Source organism: Lepisosteus oculatus, chromosome 1 (assembly GCF_040954835.1).
Source record: "Lepisosteus oculatus isolate fLepOcu1 chromosome 1, fLepOcu1.hap2, whole genome shotgun sequence".
Classification (NCBI taxonomy): Eukaryota; Metazoa; Chordata; class Actinopteri; order Semionotiformes; family Lepisosteidae; genus Lepisosteus; species Lepisosteus oculatus.
In genome coordinates, this window is record NC_090696.1 from 63,151,055 (window position 1) to 63,171,861 (window position 20,807).

The window sequence follows — 20,807 nt, forward strand, 5'->3', positions numbered from 1 at the left end:
GATTGCCAAAAAACCATGTGAGTAGTGCAGTATAAAAAATAACTTGGAGACCTTACCTTCATTCTACGTTGAAATGCAATATTGTTCTGCTTGGATGATGACGCAAAAATAATGGTTGTTTTCTTTATCTTCCATTAAGAAGAATGATAGAGGCAGGATAATTGCCATTATTCAGAATGGAGGCACAGAAGTCTTATTATTTTTGTCCGACTCTCAGACTCCATCACACAGTCTCCTCAGTCAGCCATTTATCAAGATGTTCTTGTTCATGGTGCCACTTGCCAGTGACTTCTTTATTCTTTAACTTTCAAAATTTTAATTCCCTGCCTTAAGTTTTAAGTTGGCTTTCTGTGCCGTGTACACTGTACTGTGGAAGATCTTAATATGCCAGATAAAGTTGTTTCATTATTAACTGGTAGGATCTAGATGAATGTTAATGACATGTGGGCATCATCCACTGTCAATACATTTTCTGAGTAACTAGTTGCAGACTCACATAGCCCTTTGTAAAGGAGTAACTTAAAAGAAGTTTGTCTTCTTCTCTTTATTTTACACTATTGTATATTTTAATGCTTTTTTTCTTTTCTCATGAACTTTAATTTTGATATTTAAAAATGTTATGCTACAGTTATATTAAGGAAAAAAAACTGCTTCAATAGCATTTATAGATGCTGCTTGGGGCCAGGGACAATCTCCAATTTAGGTGGATGTGTAATTATGTCATAACAAACTAATTCTTACACTGTAACTAGTACAACTGGAGTAATTAAATTGCAATTGTCATTTTTATTTTTTTCTGTCTTCCTTGAGTGGGATGGTTTCTTCCGTTGTTTTTTGTATTTTTTTCCTTAAAAAATGCCACATTCATATCCTGGGGGTTGTTAGTTTGTTTTGGTGTCATCTCTGTATTATTTTATTGTACAATTTGTCCCAAGCCTGAGCTCTGGGACAAATTGGGATGTTTGGGATGATTCTGTACCAAAGAAGGTTCAGTGCACTGTGAGAATAATGTATCATCTCTGTTCTGATTATTTTTCCATTAGACATTTACTGCAATCATGGCTAAGATTTCATGCCTGGAACTGACTAGTGACTCTGATGGCAGAGTGCATCCCATGGTTTCTTCCTGGTTAAAAATCAGAATAAACATAAAGGAACAACCAACATGCCATGAAAGGAAACCAGTATTCAAACCATTAGTGCACATTTCTGTGTTAACAGCCAAAGACAACAGGTGCTTGTGAAAAAAGGAAAAACTCTTTACCAATCTAAATAAGGCCCTGTTAGCTTTAAAATATCTGATTACTCATTAAATGCTACAATACTTAGGCTGAAAGTGCGCATATCATATTACTTTGCACCAAAGCATCGCTGACATTGGTCTGTTAATAAAAGCTTCTTTAAATGCAGAAACCGATTGTAGATATTAGATTCAAAAGTTTTAATTTAATTTTGTGAAGTAAAAGCAATTTTAAATTCAAGAATATCTCTCTAAAACAATTTTGTGGCTCGGAAACTGTTGCTGGATACTATCCTCAGGGCTAAAATGAAAATATAATGTTATTATTGTGTGTCCCTTTTGAATTCATATATACATGGAGAGAACACAATAGCCCTCACCTGGACAAGTGGATTGAAAATGGATGATAGTATAGAATCTAGGCTAGATTCATAGCCGTGGCAATAAGACAAGGACATACATAGTCAAATTACCAAATTATGGAAGGATTCACTTGATATGTTACCTGTTTTATTTCTTTAAGTTTATTAAGTACCTTGTTGTACCAGGTACCTTGCAATTTTAATAAAAAGTGGCACCCTGTAAGATTTATGGACACAGACCTTTCTGTAAAATCCTAGTTGCTGATTTCATTTGAAGATAAAGGTTCTATTTAATAAAGTACAACTCCCCCTGTACAACGACCTTCCCTTTAATCACTTGATTAAATGACTGAGCAAAAGTACTTTGGTTTACTGCTATGATTAGTCAACCTTTAAGGTATAGCAATGCCTGAACACTAACGACTCACTAGATGACAGATAGTCGATTTGGAATTAACGAGACACTTTCTTTTGGCATAGAAGGACTCCTGCATTTTATTTTATTGAGGAAGTGAAAAAATGGGGAAAATAATTTTCTAGCAATTTTCTGCCAATTTCATTCTACCAAAGAAACTTGGTTTTCTCATTTTACTGTCACAAAAAAGATTTCCATCACTGGATTTAATGCATGACAGAAATGGAAAGAAACTAAATAATAGTGCCTTATTTCAAAATTCAACAGATAACCTCTAATCATTTAACATGATGCAAATGCATAGCTTAGTGATGAAGTAGATTGTTGCATATAGGGGGTTATAAAAATGGAGAAAATCAGGAAATGACCGGATTAATCAATAAGTAAATAATAATAATCCCCATCTTTTTTGTCAAGAATACATCCGAGCAGTTGGTATAGTTAGAGGCAAGTGAACTATTTGTTTTCTGACACAGCTCAGGCACACTCGGTTATATAAATATTTTAGTAACAATGGCAGTGACACACACTGCACTACGCACAACAAAAAAACAACATAAAAAGACAAATTTTCCTATGTACAGTAGAGGTTTACAGACAAGACGTCCTAGAAGCCAAACATCCTGACCACCCAGACTCTTACCAAGTGTTCAAATCTGAATGGTTACAAAGGCCAGAGTAAGAGATAAGCTGCATTCTAAACTAAACAGAATACAACCTGCAGTTAAATCTCTCTCTCTCTGCAAGCCTGGATAAATGGGAACCCATCTCCCTCTTCTAAAATGCACCCACTAAGATGGAAAGGCTGTTTTTAACTGAGGGATTCCTTACGTAGTAAATCTAAGTTCCCAAAAATTCGAAGATTCGAATGCTTAGCTCCATTCGGGTCTTTTCTAGATGATCTCAAACAAGGGCCTCTCGCTTGGCACACACTTTATATTCTGCCTTTTTTCCCTCATCTGTCTCTGTCTTGTGGTCTGTTCTACCACTTGTTCTGTCCTCAGTCTTTTGTGCTACACTTTTGAGAGTCTTAACCATTTACCCAGAACTTAGTTAACTTAGGTAAACCAGAAGATTGCTGTATTTTCACACACAGCACAACTAAGTAAACATCCCTTGGTTTTAAGTTCTAGGATATGGAAATATTGATACTAGTAAGGTGTTACCCACTATGTCTAGATTCTTGGAGACACCTCCATTGTCACCTACAGTACCACAGCATGTAACAAGATTAATCCATATCCACACAAGGGTCAAAGAAACCTACTTAGTGCAAAGAGGAGTCTTTTATACCTTCCTCTCTGTATATCTAACACTTGAAGATTCATCAACAGTTGTAGTTTTAATTTTTAGAATTTTAATTTAATTCCGTCTTACAATGCTTGTCATATCGCACTTATGCCATGGAAGCGTACTACACGATTACAAATGCTACCAAAGTTTTCTAAAGCAACCCATCATCGCTTTTATATAATATATTGGATGTAATGTTTAATAAAGGAATTTAATTTAGTCTTGTCACAAAGGATATCCATTTTACTATAAAGACATTTATATGTATATACAGTAAAGCTTTTAAGACAGTATATTTTTGCTTCAAGTATATGTCCTTTCTTTTTTAATATAAAGTATTTGGAGTATTTTGCTTGAATTTAACCTCACACATAGTTTAAAACAATTTATTTCAAATTAATTTTTTAAAGTAATACTAGACCATGGAAATGAAAAAAAAAATAATCAGGCAGAGCCCTAAATATAGCTAGTTTTTCTAAAAAGTCCCACCCCTGCACACACACTTTGTAAAGATGAGGGTAAAAAAAAAGGGAAATGACCTTCTAGTGTCATGCTGTCCCCAGTTGTTGGACTGTGGGGTGAGCTAGACTTCATCAGCCTGTCTCCTTTCTCCTGCTGTGTCAGAAAACTAACAACCTGTAGACTCAGAGTACCTGGAGTCTGTTTAGGGTCATTCCTATTCCAGGAGCTCCTCAAAATAAACTTGGGGTTCTGTCATTGCGTTTGGACACTGAACCCCTTGAGCCTTGCTTCTAGGTTTATTGCCATGTTTGACTTTGCTTGTTATCCCACCCATGCTTTGTTGCTGGCTGTGTTTCTGGATCACTCCATCGGCTTTGTTTGTGCAGTGTCTGTCTCTTTGGCTTTGAACTTGGACTGAAACTCGCACTCACCCTCATGCTCTGTTGCTGTGTCTTCCCAGCTATGAACCTTTGCTTGGACTGTGAATCTGGACTGTGTTTTCTTGCACCATGCTCTGGCTCCTTGGTTAGCCACAGCACATTTGCTCCGCAGCTTCAAAGTGCACGTTCCTCCCTCTGTAATGTGCATCTCTGGGCCATTCCCTCTTTGCAGGCTCCCCAACTAAGCCTCCTCTTGGCTAGCACATGGCTTCTCCAATACTCCTATTAGTCCCACCTCGGTAGCACGACATCGCATCCACGAACAAGTACCTGGATGTAAGTGGATTTTGAAATTGAAAAGAAAGGAAGAAATGCATCTTGAGCCTTATTCTAACCATGCTATAGTCCAATAAAAAGACATGTACACGGGTGTGTCTTGTAGAAAATAATTTAACCAACATAAAACTAATATTGGAAACAATGTTGCATGTTGGAAGTGAGATTGTTTTTTAAGTTGCCCCTTCTGCAGCACAGCAGTGCAGAGCCTTCCACATAGAAGTGTTCCCTTCTGACTGACAAAGAATATTCTGACCTTTGGGCTGAAAAAATAGCTGGAGCTGCACAGGGGCAGATGTCATTTTATCAGAATGCTCTTGGGATGTTTCATGTTAGTCCATAAAAGGCCTATGAATAGAACTGAAAAAGTGATTAACTGGATCATTTCATTTAATTGAGAAGGTGGCTTTCTGTGAGAATCAAGATCACTGACAGAGAATGAAATAACTACACATGTGGAAAACTGACTCATGGGACAAACATGGCTCCAACAGGAGGAACACAATCCACCATTGTTAAGATGAATGTTTTAAAATTTCCCTATGCACTTCTAAAGGTTTTCTTAACTTACATTCAAACAGCAACACTTTCAGTGTGTTGATTTTTTAATTCGACTTTTGTGATAGAAACAAAGTTTTATTAATCCCTATTGAAATATACTTATGCGTGCTGTTAGTGACGTTGATCCAGTAGAAATGACAATATTGCTAATTGAGCGATGCACACCTGTAGCTCAATACCCTGTTGAAATGAAGAAATAAAATTTATCTCAGGACCTTGCACTAGCTTTTGCTTATGCATTGAAATCTTGTCACAGAGTTTATTTCTGCCCTCATCAGGAGAAGCCTGGGTCATTTCTCTTTTAAACCTTTATCAAAACAGTTGACTGACTTGCGTGCAAAATCTTTCTTACACTGATGATCTGGCCAAGAAACATGAATATTTTTTTTCTAAACAAATTTAAAATAACTCTGTTTCCAAGAACAAGTATGAAAAAGACATGATTTAACCCTACAGTTTAAGACATCTTCATGAATAGGAATGCGACACTGAACGTTGAAAGGCTGAGGTTATTTTTTGCTGAAAGTTATTGAATTTTAGTTCTGAGGCAGGTAAAAAACAGATGGCCATGCATTTAGCTCTAAGTAAATGAGAACTGAATGTTACTGATTTTCAACTTTGTGACAAAATTGTGGATGTACTGTGCTAAGAAGTTGGTGCTGGTGTCAGGGAGTTGTCTTCTCACTGTGAAAAGGTCTGCTACAAAAGCAAAGTAATGGAACAGCAATGTGTCGTAAGGAGGAGTAGAAGAAGCAGGGGGAGATACAGCAGGTATGTTATTCCCTGTGTGGGTGGAGGAAGTGGGAGCAGACAGTGCTAAATGTCAGCCACATTTGCAGAGAGAACCAAGCACAGTGCTGCCAACGTCTCCAAGGAAGGAATGACAAAGCTAAATGTCAATTCAATCAGCCGGTGAGAGCGAGACAATATTTTTTGCTTCTGTAAAAAGATAGACCATTCGCCCAAGATGTCTTGGCAGTGTACAGACACCTAATTTGTAGCAGGTCTGAAATAAAAGTAAAACTCAGTTTGTGAGTGCAACACAGAAGCATGCAGTTATAAACTTATTTTGATACAATGTTGTATATTTTGCAGTTAATGCCTGCATGTTTTATTTAATAAGTAATGTCTTATATTTAATAAATAGACAAATACATTTGTTTGTACAGTTACCACCTCCTAGACAGTTGAGTCGTTTGTTTTCTCTCCAGCACACTTGGGTTTTTCTCAAGTAACCACAACCTTATCTAAAGAGGATGGTATGTTTTCACCTTCTCTATCTGTGTAGCACATTTCCAGTACAATCTTGCAATGCTTACAAAAATATAGTATTTACTGTATATTATATATGTAGCATTGTCTTGAAAATTATAATTTCAAAATATCTTCAGACTTAAGAACTTCATCTTAAGGCTTCAGCACTCAAGTAAGCTCTAGTTATATTGGCTAAAATCCCATTGTTTCTTTGACTTGTAATTTCATCGAGAAATAATGTGGATATATTAAAAAATAGCACACTTTGCTGTGACTTTGGTGTCTCCTTTAATTGAGCAGACCCATGGGGAATTGAGTAGTCCATTTTGTGATATATTCTGGTGTTGTTGCAAAAGCAATCCTTCACAAATAATTAGACTTCATTTTTTGTCCCTATAAAGCAGACAGAACAAGTCTCCCATTAAAGACTAAATATTGCATCTCATTACAAGCTTGATAAATAAAGTCCCTTTCTTCTCACCTTGTCTAATTTTTCATACTGTACTGTGGGTTTTCAGATAAGTCCCACTTTTTGAGCTGTTAATGCAAAACGTTGCATTAGTTTGTAGAAGACTGGAAATAAAATATAAGCATTCACAGTCGCTGAGACATACTTTAAATGGGATAACAGTGAAAATGTTGTAGTGTAATGCTAGGAAGTAACTATAACTATATAACCATATAGAATTGACTTTCTCTTTCTTTTAAACTGGGGGGTCTTTTCATTTTACTGAGATGGCTTGAACTCCACAACCCTTAAAAACAATATGTATGGATTAATATATATTTGGAATAATGTTTATGTTGGAAAAAAAAACAGAGAAAAAGACAAGTAGTTAATGTGGATTCAGATGGGAAGGTAAAATAAACACAACTGGAAAACTTCACAATAAGGCAAGCTAGATCCTGCGAGTGTCCTTTGGTGTCTTAAAGGTCAATACTCATACCTTCTGTACCATAGGAGTTTTTTTTTTATTAAATTACGAGCAATGTGAGAATGTGAATCTTGTAGTGGTTGTATTGTTTGAGAAGAACTTTACATTTTGAATTACCAGTTATTTTCTTTTTCCACCGAAGTTGGAACAATCCTTATACTACATGAGGAAAATGAGAATCATGAATCTGTCAGAGTCATGTGTCATCTGGTACAATGTAAGCTCCACAAATGCTTTGTGGATCAAGTTATTGTGATTCCTTTCAGAGGTACTTTCAGAGGTGGTTGGGATACAGTGGTTGAGTCTATAGCCTGGGCATGAACCTTTAAAGGTTTAAATGCTCCTTAAAGGAGAGCAGGCACTGATTTAAGGAGAGATGCATCTCTCATTGATGTCACTCTAAACTCAAGGCTGCCCAGTGGTTGTCAGAAGATGCAATTGAAGGAATGCTTGGTTGCCTGTATCCCACAGGTTCAGGGCTATACATCTTGTCCTGTGATCCAATTAAGATCAAGTCATATGAGAACACTCCTGTATCTTTGATTTTCTTATACTAAAAAAAACTTGAAATCTTCCTCATAGATTAACTGTTTTTTATCTTGATAGCAGAAGGTCTCCAAGATAATCTCTCTGAAATGAATCTCATAAATTTCTGCTTTCGAAAATAGCAGAGGAGCCAGTGACACAATCCATGTTTCATGTGTACTGAAGACCCTCTGCCTTAGCCACTAAGTGCAAACCATTCCACTATGTTTTACTGTGAAGAATATCTGATAGTAAAGAAAAAAAGATAAAGAAATACAACCAAATATCAGAATTAAACCAATACCTCATTTAAAGGATAAAATATATTTCAAGTGTGAAAAGGCTTACACATGGCAAAACATTGTTGAAATACCATACAGATATACTATATAAGTGATACAGCCACACCTGAAGAAGGCTTCACGGCCTCTTCTTTTCAACATGGAATAAACGTTTTACTTGTTTCTTTGCAGGCTACACATGCTGATGCAGCTAACCACCCGAACTACTGTATGACTGATGATTACAGTACATTTCTCATTGAAAAGCACAAGTGCTCCAAAGTGTTCAAATGTCTAATTACCTTGTTCATTATGTCACTTATGTTATGTTACTCTTTGAGTCCTATTGTACTGTATATGACTACTTCCAAACTAAAAAACGTCTTTTACATGAGTCTACAGTATACAGTATAATATACTGTATAAAACCACTAAGACAGTGAGATCCAGTAGTTTTATTATCTGTTCAATACCTTTCACTTCGGAAAGTAGGCCGTTATAACCAAATATGAAATATCACTGGAATATAGTCTGAAGCGTGGCACCATGGAATCTAGGGCTGAATCATTCTGTCTGGGGCTGAAGTGGTGTTTAATGAATGCTGTGTCCTGTAAAGATGATAGATCCCCATTCTAAGGATAATGTGATTTCAACTGCCTGAACATTAGAGAGTGACAAATTACATATTCAGTGGCTTTATTATTACTCTAAATGGCAGGCCTGTCACAAATAGTTCCTTAGCTCTAAAAAAATATATAAAGGGTGGGCGGAGCGGGGAGTAAATGAGCCTTAAGGTTGTAATCACAGTTTCTTAACTCAGCCGGGAGGTCTGTTATGTAAGTTTCCAGAAAGATTCAGTGACACCTTTTCCTGGAGGTTTTCACAGTCTGGGACTCTCGTATAGTCTGACGCTTACCGTTCAAGTCATTTTTTTTCCCCTCTCGGGTGGCAGTTGTCCACGGGGCTTTGTCATAAAAATAATAAATAATTTGCTTAGAAAAAACACTTTGAACGCCTCCTCTGAGAGGAAAATCAAATTTGAGATTATTAAAACTCTTTCCTGAAAATCACATGAGACAGCAAGAAAGATTGCCCAGACAATAGAAGAGGTTGTTACTGTTTTGGTTTTAAAAGGCTCTTTTTGATAAACTGTGTCTTCTCATATAACAAAATGAGATTAAAATCTTGTTATATGATAATTTTTTAACTTGTATTTCTTGTTTTCTGGGGAGATGTGAAACTGATCCACTCTATCTAAGGAATGTACTGAACCGTATTTTCTTTAGATATACAGTAATAGGGTGAAAGCTCAACCGTTTTTTTTTTATTAAGACCTTAAAAACTAGTTGTCAATTGGATAGTCTGTTTCAACAGGGTCTCTGGGATTAAAATGTGTTGAGGGCTGGTAAATAACAGACATTAAGCAGTAATGTTGGCAGTCATTAAGCTTCATAGTCCAAACATACATGGTTTGAGCCTAGAATGTGTCATTAGCTGAAACCAGGAGTCTACCAGGGTATTCAGTTAGCCCTTGGCTTCCTATGCAACACATATTCCTCTCACTTCCCAGGTACTGTAACTGTAATCTTTCAGTTTTGTCAGTGAGAGATGCTCTGCTCTGGAAGTATTGTATAAATACTCTGAAAGTATTGCGTAAAGTAATAATTAAAAAATGAATGTTATCAGATTTAATAGGATTTTAAAACGTGATTTATTAGTTGGTAAGACAATGTACTGTATTTAATTATTTTATAAAATATAATATTATTGAGGATATTATTATATTTCTGACCTGGAGGTGTACTGTATCTCATAAAATAACCTTGGAAATAGAAAGCAGAGCTTTTGTTGTGTATTGTACAGTACATGTGGATGCATAAATATTGGAAACCATTGGAGTAATACTGAAAATGTAGATTTGCAGCTTCATTACCATCAACAATCATAACCTGATTTACTGTATAAACTATGGGGAATACTGGAAACTGGAACTGAGCCGTGACTAAAACTGGTTTGGTTGTTCTAATGCACTAACATGGTCCATAGCCTGCTTTTAGCTGACCAGATCTTGTTGAAACCAAGTGAACCATGGTTCTCCCTTCTAACTCCTATGCATGAGGCAGAGAAAACCTGCTGTTCCCTTTTGAACCTCTGGGAGAGCAACCCTGCTTCTTCCCTCAATCCTAAAGGAAAAGCCATTTTCCTGGTCTAACCACAACTCTGAGACTAGCCTGACTCAATGAATAGATGATTAGATGTAGTTCTACAAAATGGTTTACAGAATAGCATACAGTATACCGGTTTTTCTATGTTAGAAGACTGGAGTCTTTTCTGGACATGCTGTTTTGTATAATATTGTTCTCTACGTTTTTGTCCTTTCATTTAAATCCTACTGAAAACCTACTGAATTCTTCAAAACATGTATTCTGTTTCCAGTCTGTTATGAAAACTGGTTAAGCACTTACTGCATTACTGAAAACCACATAGTACCTTAACTTTCCCATTCGGGCTTTCCTGTTCCTAAAATATTTATATTTTAAAGTTCTGTGAACTTTATCTAATGAGCTCCCCAAAGCCATGTACGCGGTATCCAGTGAATTTCATTTCTGTAAAGGTGCCACAAGGGATGTGGATTTTAACATACAGTACATCACAAGGTTCCACACAATTTTTCTATGTGATGTAAAAAGCTTTAAATATTTTTCATTTTTTAGAGTATACTACACAAGGCAGATATCAATGGGATTTTGCTTTTGGAGTTTAGCCTTTTCTTTAAAGAAAACTGTGCAGTCAGTTCAATCACCTATTAATTAAAAAATGTTGGTTGGATGTGTACAGATGAAATCAGATGTCTATTATTAAATGTTGTATTATCCACTTAAGCTAAAATAGGCTCTGAAGTCACCTTTGTCAGACCATTTTCAATTCTTCACTCTTTCAAAAGTTTCATTTAATTCTCTTGATTAATGAGTGAAGATATTAGTTTAATCTTTCTAGACACCTTGTGGTCAATGTGTTTCACAGTTCAACAACAGTTTCATTTTTTTTATACTTCCTCTATAGTGCTGAGCTGATGAATAATGATTTCAAGTGGATTATTTTTTATTGCACATTTATGTATTATGTATAATTTTATGTATGTATTTTGTTAAGGTGTCTTGCGCCCAAATCACATAGTAGTCAGGCTTACATGAGCATAAATAAAACAAAGGAAAAGGAACTGTACTATATGACACCTAAAAAGACAGCTTAGGAACTGAACTTAAAAATGGGGGAAAAAAATGATACAAATTGGAATAAATGTTAATGTACCTGATTTATCTTAACGACAAGTCTCCATCATTAAGTTGTTGACCAAGATGCATTTTGTGTACTACACTCTTAAAATGAAAATGCAATGAGATGAACAATATATTACGTACTCTTAGGGAAATGTAGCTTATTGGGGTATTTAAGTCAAGGGCACACAACTTTTTTTTCAGAAGATCTGGTCCTTAAGTAGGACCTGAAAAGGGGCCCTATTCTGTAGTGTATTATAAAGTTATTTTTACTTATGTTTGTTCACAGGTGGTATACAAAGAAAAAAAAACAGCATAAAAATAACCATTAAAATAAGTCAGTGTGAGATATTGCAGTGCTTCTCTGAGCTGGGCTGCAGTGAGGCTGTAGTCACACTGATCTCTGCATGCAAGTGATCATCAGTCATTCTTGGCTCAGGAGTGACTTGTTCAGTTTCAAGAGGGAACATATTTTCTTGCAGATATATAAGTGCTTCTGAAAACAGAGATTAATTTAGGTACTTTCTCTCATAAGATTAGGAAATTGGGGTCAAGTGACTAATAAAATTGTAACACTTGCACCTCCTCATGTTTGATTCTCAATGCATTGCAGTTTAATTTCTTCAATCCGAACATGGTCAAGTGTATTTTCTACAGTGTCAGAGAATGGGTTGGAAATTATTTGAATTTGTTTTGCAAAGAATCTTTTTAAAACATTTCCCTGGCTATGCCATCCAATTTCAGTATGATAAATGACATCACTACTGTATCTAAAAATGACTTGAATTTACTGTAATTTAGAGGACTTACAGAAATGAAGTTCACTGATAATTCAACAAACTCCATTATTTTTTAATTTTATATACTGTATTTCCTTCACTTCCTACAGAAGACCTGCTGGTGTAATGTAATGGTACTGTTCAAGCAATGCAGCCTGATCCCAAATGTGCCTTTTAAGTGACCAATAAAGTCATTTGTCTCATAATGTATTTGGGGCATCATCTGTAGTTACAGTCGCCAATTTATTATATTACAAGTTTGTTTTTAAAAGTGTCCTTGAAAACATTGAGAATATCCATTCCAGTGGTTCTACCACACAATGATTCAAGAAATGTGATCTCACAATGTTTCTGTTACCATTCATCTATTTTATAACTGCTTCATCCAGTTCCAGGCCACAGGGGTGGCAAAGCAACAGGCAAGCAATACAGTAGGTGCAAGTCAGAATGGGACACTAGTCCATCGCAGGGCACAGAAACAAACCCAAACACACACAGCACTCACACCACAGCCATTTTCCTCAGAAGCTACTTAACGGTATGTCTTTGGACTCAGGGAGAAAACTAGTGCACCAGGTGGAAACCTACATGGACAAAGGAAAACATACAGACAGAAAGATAGCACCCCAGGTGTGGAGGTGAACCCATGCCCTTAGCACTGTGAGGCAGCAATACTATCCACTGTGCAGCCACACAGCCTAGTTTCTGTTACTCTATGAATAAGTATTTAAAGTTGTGCTATATTGGTGGTATTTGTGCTTTCATGAAGTGCAGTAGAGAAATCTGCGACGTTTTTTCCTGTTATGTTTTCTATAAAAATTACAGTAGCTGCCATATCTGTAGTGTGTAGCTACGTGCTCATTCTTAAGAGGCTGATGTGTTTAAAGAAATGCCAGAAGATATTTGGTGCCTCAAGTTCTTTGTCTCTACTCAAAAAGATTTAATTATTATATTTGTCTTGCAATAGTGAGATACAGTTTGCTATATTTCTTGGCCACAGCTATAGGCTACAGGTAAATCAGGCATGTGCAGGCACCAGGTTTCGTTTCCTCAAAGACATTTCTCAGTTCTCTCTGAATTGAACTTACTGTATGCTTTGTTTCTTTGTAGGCTTTGTTCAAGATAAATATTTTTTCTGGTGTTTGGCTTTGAAACATTTTGGATTGTTTTACTGAGATATTGTAATATTGCTGCTGGAGATATACAGTAGTAGGTACACAGTGTCATATTTTCATGAAAACCCAAGAGCAGGCAGAAAAACACAGGTAAACAGGAAAACAGAGGTGTAAGTAAGCAGCATGGTGTTTGCAGCTGGCAGTGGAGGGACATGTAAGTGTGGTCTGGGCAAACACAGTCCATAGCCACAAATAAGGACAAGCAAAGTTAAAAATCAAGAGACACGGCACATGGCAACATAGGAGCACCCAGAGAGCAAAGTCAGAGTGAAGCACAGTCCACAGTCTAGGGAACAGTCACGGTGAGAACACTGAAACTCGGGGTGAAGCTTGAAATGTAGGAAACTCTATAAGAGTTTCCAAGCACTGCCATATCATGGCTTGTATACCTGTTGTGTTGGACCACCTGAGGCAGATGTGGTGGATAACTGCCTCCAGGTGGTAAAAGACTCCCATCAAATAACTATCGAATAATTACAGGTGTTAGATGTGGCCAGTTCATTCAATAAAAAAAATTCAAAAAACCTTTGTTGAGCATAAACCAAAAACTGGACATTTTCATTGATAATTCATCATTTATAAAGCCCCTAAGAGTTGCATTAAATTGATCACTTTAAAATGTGTAAACATTATTTGTAATGGAACAAAATGGAATCTTTTTGCAAGGCATTGTACAGTATTTATGTACTATCCCACCCCCAAAGAAGCAACTGCCAAGCATACTGTATATACAAAGGAAAAATGTTTTTTCTAATATAAAATGGCTATGTACAGTATATAATAAAGAAAGCATGTTAAAGACACACCACTTCCTTAGCATGTTTGTGCTTTGCCATGAAATGTCCCATTCAGCAATCATCAGTACAGTATGTACTGTAGTAATAAGTAATAATTATTAAATGATAATTCTAGATTGTCACTAAATTAAAAATGCAAAGAAATATTTTGTTTGGTTTTCAAAATAATAGCAGATTGTAATATCACTTCATCCATTTTCTAAACCCCTTTATCAGATTCAGGATCTCCAGGGATGCCAGAGCCTAACTTGGCAAGCAAAATACATCCTGGACGGAATGCCAGTCCATTACAGGGCACACACGGACACAAATACTAGGACAAATTTTGCAAAAGCCGTTTATACTTCCTGCATGTCTTTGGCTTGTGGGAGGAAACCAGAGCTCCCAGAGGCAACCCAAGTGACCGCTTGGAGAACATACAAGCTCCATGTGGACAGCTCCCCAGTAACTGAACCCCAGGCCATAGCATTGCATGGCAGCAGTGCTGACCACTGCGCCACCTATACTTTAATCTATTTTATGGGCCTGCAGTTAGAGGACTTCAACAAATCACACACCTGCAATTTGCTGTATTAGAGAAACTGTTAGATCAGTTAATATTTAATATTATCTTGTTTCAAATATAAAGCAATTGATGTCGATGTTTTTTTTGCAGTTTGCTTTAGTTTAGAGTGAGATTAAAATTAGGGGCGTAGTGGTGGCTCTGTGGCTAAGGATCTGCGCTTGTGGCTGGAAGGTTGCAGGTTCAAATCCCGCAGCCTGCAGAGGAATCCTACTCCGTTGGGCTCCTGAGCAAGGCCCTTAACCTGCTCCAGGAGCGCCGTACAATGGCAGACCCTGCGCTCTGACCCCAGGCTCTCTCCCTATCTGTGTGTCTGTGTGTCTCATGGAGAGCAAGCTGGGGTATGTGAAAAGACAATTCCTAATGCAAGAAATTGTAAAGGGTTAATAAAGTGATGTTAAATTAAACTGTGGCCCAGAGACATAAAAGTACCATGCATATAGAGAACTTTGATTACTATGTAGCTATTGTAACACAACAATAATTTTAAAACTTTTTCCACGTTATGTAAACATAGAATATTAGCTTCATTTCTTTAAATAAATGGAATGATTTTATTTAACATCTCTGGGCTTGAAGCCCAGATGCATTGTTAAAAGAGAAAACATTTTCTTGTCAAAGTGTTCTTACAAACTGTTCTGCTTAAACATCCATTACTTCAAAGCCTGTGCTTTTTTATGCACTGTAATTGTATTCTGATGTCAGTGGGATCATAAGATATCTAACTGAATGTGACTGAAATTAACTGCTTGAAAAATACTCGTCAGTGGTTCTTTTGCTATTACTTATGATACTTCTGTGTTAACTACTAAAAGAAGACCACAAAATGATACAAAAGGGACGGTTTTATATGACAAAGGATTTTTGAAGAAGTTCTTTTAGGGCAGCACAAGTAGGGACTTTAACATTTATTGATTAAACTACTGGTAATCATTTCAAAACTATTTATCTCATGCGCGGATCATTAACTCGTCATCATTAATCATTAATCATCATCATGATCATCAATCATTTTAAAAAGAAAACTTACTGGCACCTGTACTGTATATATGTAAAATACTATCTGGTCAAGCAATTTTCATGTCCGTTATTACCAAAAAGTAAATGTCTTTGAGCACAGTAAGGTCTCTTAAGAACCTAAGGTCACAGTTCCTTAAAAGCTATTACTGTCTCAGCAACTGCAGAAAACAATGCAAAGGCCATGTGTTATCTGTCTCTGTGTCCACAAAGTGGTGTTATTGGCTCTTTTTGTTTCTTCTTTTCTCAGCATTGTTCTTTTGTCATTAGCTCTGACAGAAGGTCAGGCCCTGAGGTTACACATGATATTGGCGTTACAGCGCTCACGCCTTTTAAATATTTCAGCAGACAACAGGGGGCCAGGCTAACAGGTTCTAGTTTCCTTTCTGCAGGGTGTTTTTTAGGGGCTGCTGTTCCACAAGGGAAGCTCAAGGGCACCAGCTTGCTGAGATTGTTTCAGCAGAATTTGAATTGCTTCCATTTTACAGAAAATGGAATAATTTCAAGTGGTGATCTTGATACGTTTTACTCACACATGTAAAAGAATTCCAAGCTCGGATAAAGCAGTTGTGTATTATACCTATCAGAAGGTAAAAGAGAGAAAAAAGGCAGATTAGCTCAAGAAAGAATAATAGCATTGAACTTCACATTAAAGTCTGTAGTAAAACAATTCCAACTTGGAACAAGTTTTTGAAATCTTTTAATATTATGTGGTCATTTCAGGAAAAGTGAGGTGTGGGAACCATCATAATATGGTGTGTTTTGAAGTAGTGAAACTTTGGAACCACAAAGGTTGTGTCCAAACCACATTTTTTAATTATGAGAAAGTAAACCTCAAAGGAATGAGACTCAGCAGAAGTAGAATAGGACAGGGTACATGTGGAATCAGTGGACACTGAATAACAGTGGTTGTGTAAGTATTCAGCTTGAAGTACAGACCAGATTTGCCTTAAGAGTGAATAAGTCAAAACACTAAAGAACAGTGGCCTAAATGTATTAACAAATGAACTAGGAAAATATAGAGGAAAAGTAGATTATAAAACTTTTTTTTTAAAAAACTGAAGATGTCAGTGAATTCATAAAATGAATGTCATGAATTGCAAAAACATGTAAAAAAGGATATTAGAATGTTCAATAGAGACAAAACATTATTACAATGGCTAAATTTTTTAAGAAAGGGTTATTTCTGTATTATAACAGCAAAAGAATAATAATGAGTGAAGTAGAATGAACCTGAGGTAATAATGACAAACTAGACAGTGAAGAAGAAATGTATTATGTAATTTGCTGATGTTCTAAATGAGTATTTTACTCTGGTGTTCATTAAGGAAGAAATAGACTATATGCATCAGTCAGTATGAAGAAGAGTTCTGTATTGATAGTGCAGTATTGACTTAGAAGAGGCCGAAGTACTAAATGTACAAGAAGCACTCAAGAATAACAGAATAACACACATCCAGGCTTGATCGCATTGTACCAGTTGTACATAAGGAAAGAAGAAGTTCTATTCATACTGTAAGGCATTGAAACAGTGATTTCAAAGGTTGCTCAAGATAGTGATACTGTAGAACCCATGGAGTGTAAAATTGTTAATGTAATAACAATCCATTAAAAGGGCAACAAAACTGAACTAACTACAAAACATAAAGCCTCATTTCTTTTACATGAAAGGCTGTTGAAATTATAATTACAACTAAACAGATCCAATAGATCCAGATCTGTAAGCTATTAGGATTCTAGGGAATAGTAAATGTATTCATAAAATGTTGGTTGGTAAACCTGTTTATTCAAAGAGTATTGTTGAACAGGTAACAATAATGGACACCCAGATAGCATACAGCAATGCTACAACACAATACTTTTGCTGAAAAATTTAAACGTGTATACCTACGACATTATGATATATACTCGCACTCCTCGGTTTACATATAACTTGACTTATGTAAATTCACCTTACATAAAAACCTATGGGCATTTTTGAGTTATGGAAAGTTAGATGCTTCATACCATTCATTTGCAAAACTTACCTTACTACTTGCTGTAAGTAATATGGTCTCCAGGTGCATCCACCAGAGCTCTATTTTGATGTTCTAGAATCATTCTAGAAAAGATCCATCTGGGTTTAAAGGAATTTCAACTTCATAGACAGCAGCGGAAATCACTCACAAGTCTAAGTGGCTCCAGCAAAAAGGCACATACAGTAGAAGCAAGACACGAATGAGACGATAGCCGATGGAGAGGCAATTGTAGCACACAACACAAAAGCAATGAACTGAGGCAGCAGATTGCAACAACATCAGGATACAACAATATCAGTTACTAGTAATCAAAGGATGCAGCACTCACCTAAGAGGCAAACGGCAAACTGCAATACTGAATTCACATTACTGGTGAAGTAAACAGTAAGCCGTGCCAGCAGAGTGCAGCAGTCTCTGAATCGAACAGCATAGAGCATCAGTGAGAACATCAGCCATGCAAGGCTATCCACTCTAAAGAAGAGGCTTTGCAGCAGACCATCACATAATCAGAGAGTTAAGCAGAAATAACACCAAAATGGCAAAGACAAAGAAATCCCAGCCACCCATGTGTAGCTAATGAAAATTGTGATAAGAAGTTGAAAAAAAAAACAAAATGAGTGTAAGCAAAAGGAAAAATGCTAGTGACAAAATAAAAGCTGCTAATGAAGATCTACTAAAAAACTAAGAGAACTAAAAACACTGTCATCCTTTGTGTGCCAGCATTCTTTCGAAACATATGATCTACTGAGACCGTATAATGAAGTTGGATTTAATGCAGTCACAGTATCTTATACAGTATATGTATTTAAATTCTCCTTCTGTGGGGAAAAAAGTAAAAGGACACTAGAAATAAGTACTTCAAGTCTGTTGCAGGGTTGCTCAGTGGTGTGGTGGTTCCTGCTTCTGCCTCATACCTTTTGGGTCCTGGGATTAATTCATGACTCGATTTTTATGGTATTCTCTGGGATGTCTGGTTTCTCTCCACCTCCCACACATTGTCTGGGTGAACTGGTATCTAAAACTTGTCCTTACAGTATATGCTAGTTTATCCCATCCAACACTGCCACTGCTACAGTGTTGTCCCATTCTGTATCCTGTGCTTCCAGGATAAACTCTGGGTTTTCATTACACGAAATATTGAACATTAAACATCAGCTATCTGATAAAGGTGGGATGAAAAGTCTATTATACTTTTTTAAAAGTAGAGAAGTAAATTTACAATTTAAATATAGAAATCAAATTTATTTAATCTAGTCACACTTATTGCTCATCAAAATTTTATTCTGGGGATTAACTAAGTAACTGTGTGATGCTTGAATATGAAGTTGTTGCAGTTTTATCATTATTTGTCATCGATGGCTTGTAAAAAGTGGTAACATAGGGTGTTGTATCCTTGTGTATGGGAATACAGGGAATTTTTAGTTTTATTTATCATAGCTGGTGTAGATACAGGCTAACCTTTGCTCTCTAGGTTTCACTTGGAACAATTACTGTATATTTAATTGCTCAGCAAATGACCTCTAAACCTAACTTGGACTTTCTGCAGGATGATAGCTGTAGAATACAAGTTTTCTGCAGATCATATAATTAAACTTGTTTACAGTTTCTGCAGATCTGTATTTTGTGATAAGAGAATGAGGCTCATACAGTACAGTACACTATGTGGTAAAATTCCTGCTTCTCTGATGTGACCTCTGACATTCTCTGGCTAATGTTTTGGCATCCAAAAGGATTTTCTTAATTTGTCCGTTTGGTTCTACAGTATTTAGTTTTACTTGATTTTTTTGCATGTCATAAATTTGTACGATCTATCCATCATTCCATCCATGTTCTAAACCTCTTTATCCAGTTCAGGGTTGTGGGGAACTCTGGAGCCTAACCTGGAAAGCAATGGTTGCAAGGCAAAATAAACCCTTAATGGAATGCCAGTCCTTTGCAGGGTACACACAGACACACACACCAGAGATGATTTTATAGAAGCCAATTAACCTGCCACTATACTGTATCTGTGAACTGTGAGAGGAAACTGGAACCCCCAGAGGAAGCCCACATGAAGACGAGGAGAACATACAAAATACACACAAATAGCACCCTGGGAACTGAACCTAGGGCCCTGCACTGCAAGGCTGCAATATTAACCGTTTGCTGCCCTGAATCTGCACCATGTACAGTAATTCAATTTAACCTTCTAACAACTCAATCTCCTGTAACACATTGCAGGTGAAATACCAGGCAGAATGCAGCTCATTTTGTGGCTTCTGGACTTGTAAAAAGGGAGAACTTGATAGGAAATCCCAAATATACCTAAAGATGTCACTTACACTGTATGTTTATAAGGACTGCTTGCTAAAATTTGCTTTGTTCAGTTTCCTCTAAGTACTCCAAAACACATTCCCCCCAAGGATATGCTGTAGAAATATTACTTTTATTAGAGACAGACCAATAAAGTAATATAGCAGGAGAGCTTTTCCTACAATCTAGTCAACTTGAAAATTATCTGCTGTACCGTAATAAACTGAAAGTCACCTTTAGATACTTGAGGCTTCTGTTGTAGACACCAATAAAAGGCACTGTTCTTTCTCCATTGAATTTTTGAGACAAAAGGTAGATTTCTAGTCATCCCACAGGTTATTTAATCACCCTGGATTTTGTTTGTTTGTTTGCTATTTTAAAAACATTTAGGCCAAAATAACTGATGGTGGAGGAGAGAGGTGGTTCACAAAATCACCCAAAAAGTGTTTTCTTACAGATTTTTATAATATTTCAAAGAAATTATAAAAAATAGAGAAGATAAATTTTGGTATACATGAGTACACATGTACATATGCACATATACGTACAGAGTTTTTAAGTTGTATTTATATTGCATTCAAAAAATTGCTTATGAACTGTGTGTTAAGATTAGTATAGATTCAAAATCACAGTTGTTTTCATTTTCTACATTGTGTGGGGTTTGATATACTGTACAGTATGGTCCAAAAACGGTCACAGGATGTGCTTTCAGTGGCACTCATTTGCATTTGAAGAGGTATGAATAAGCATGGGGATTGTGTTGCAAAAGCTGAAAGCATACCGAGATACCGTCATATTCTAGATCTAATCCTAGATGATATACAATTGAAGAAAAATTCACGTTT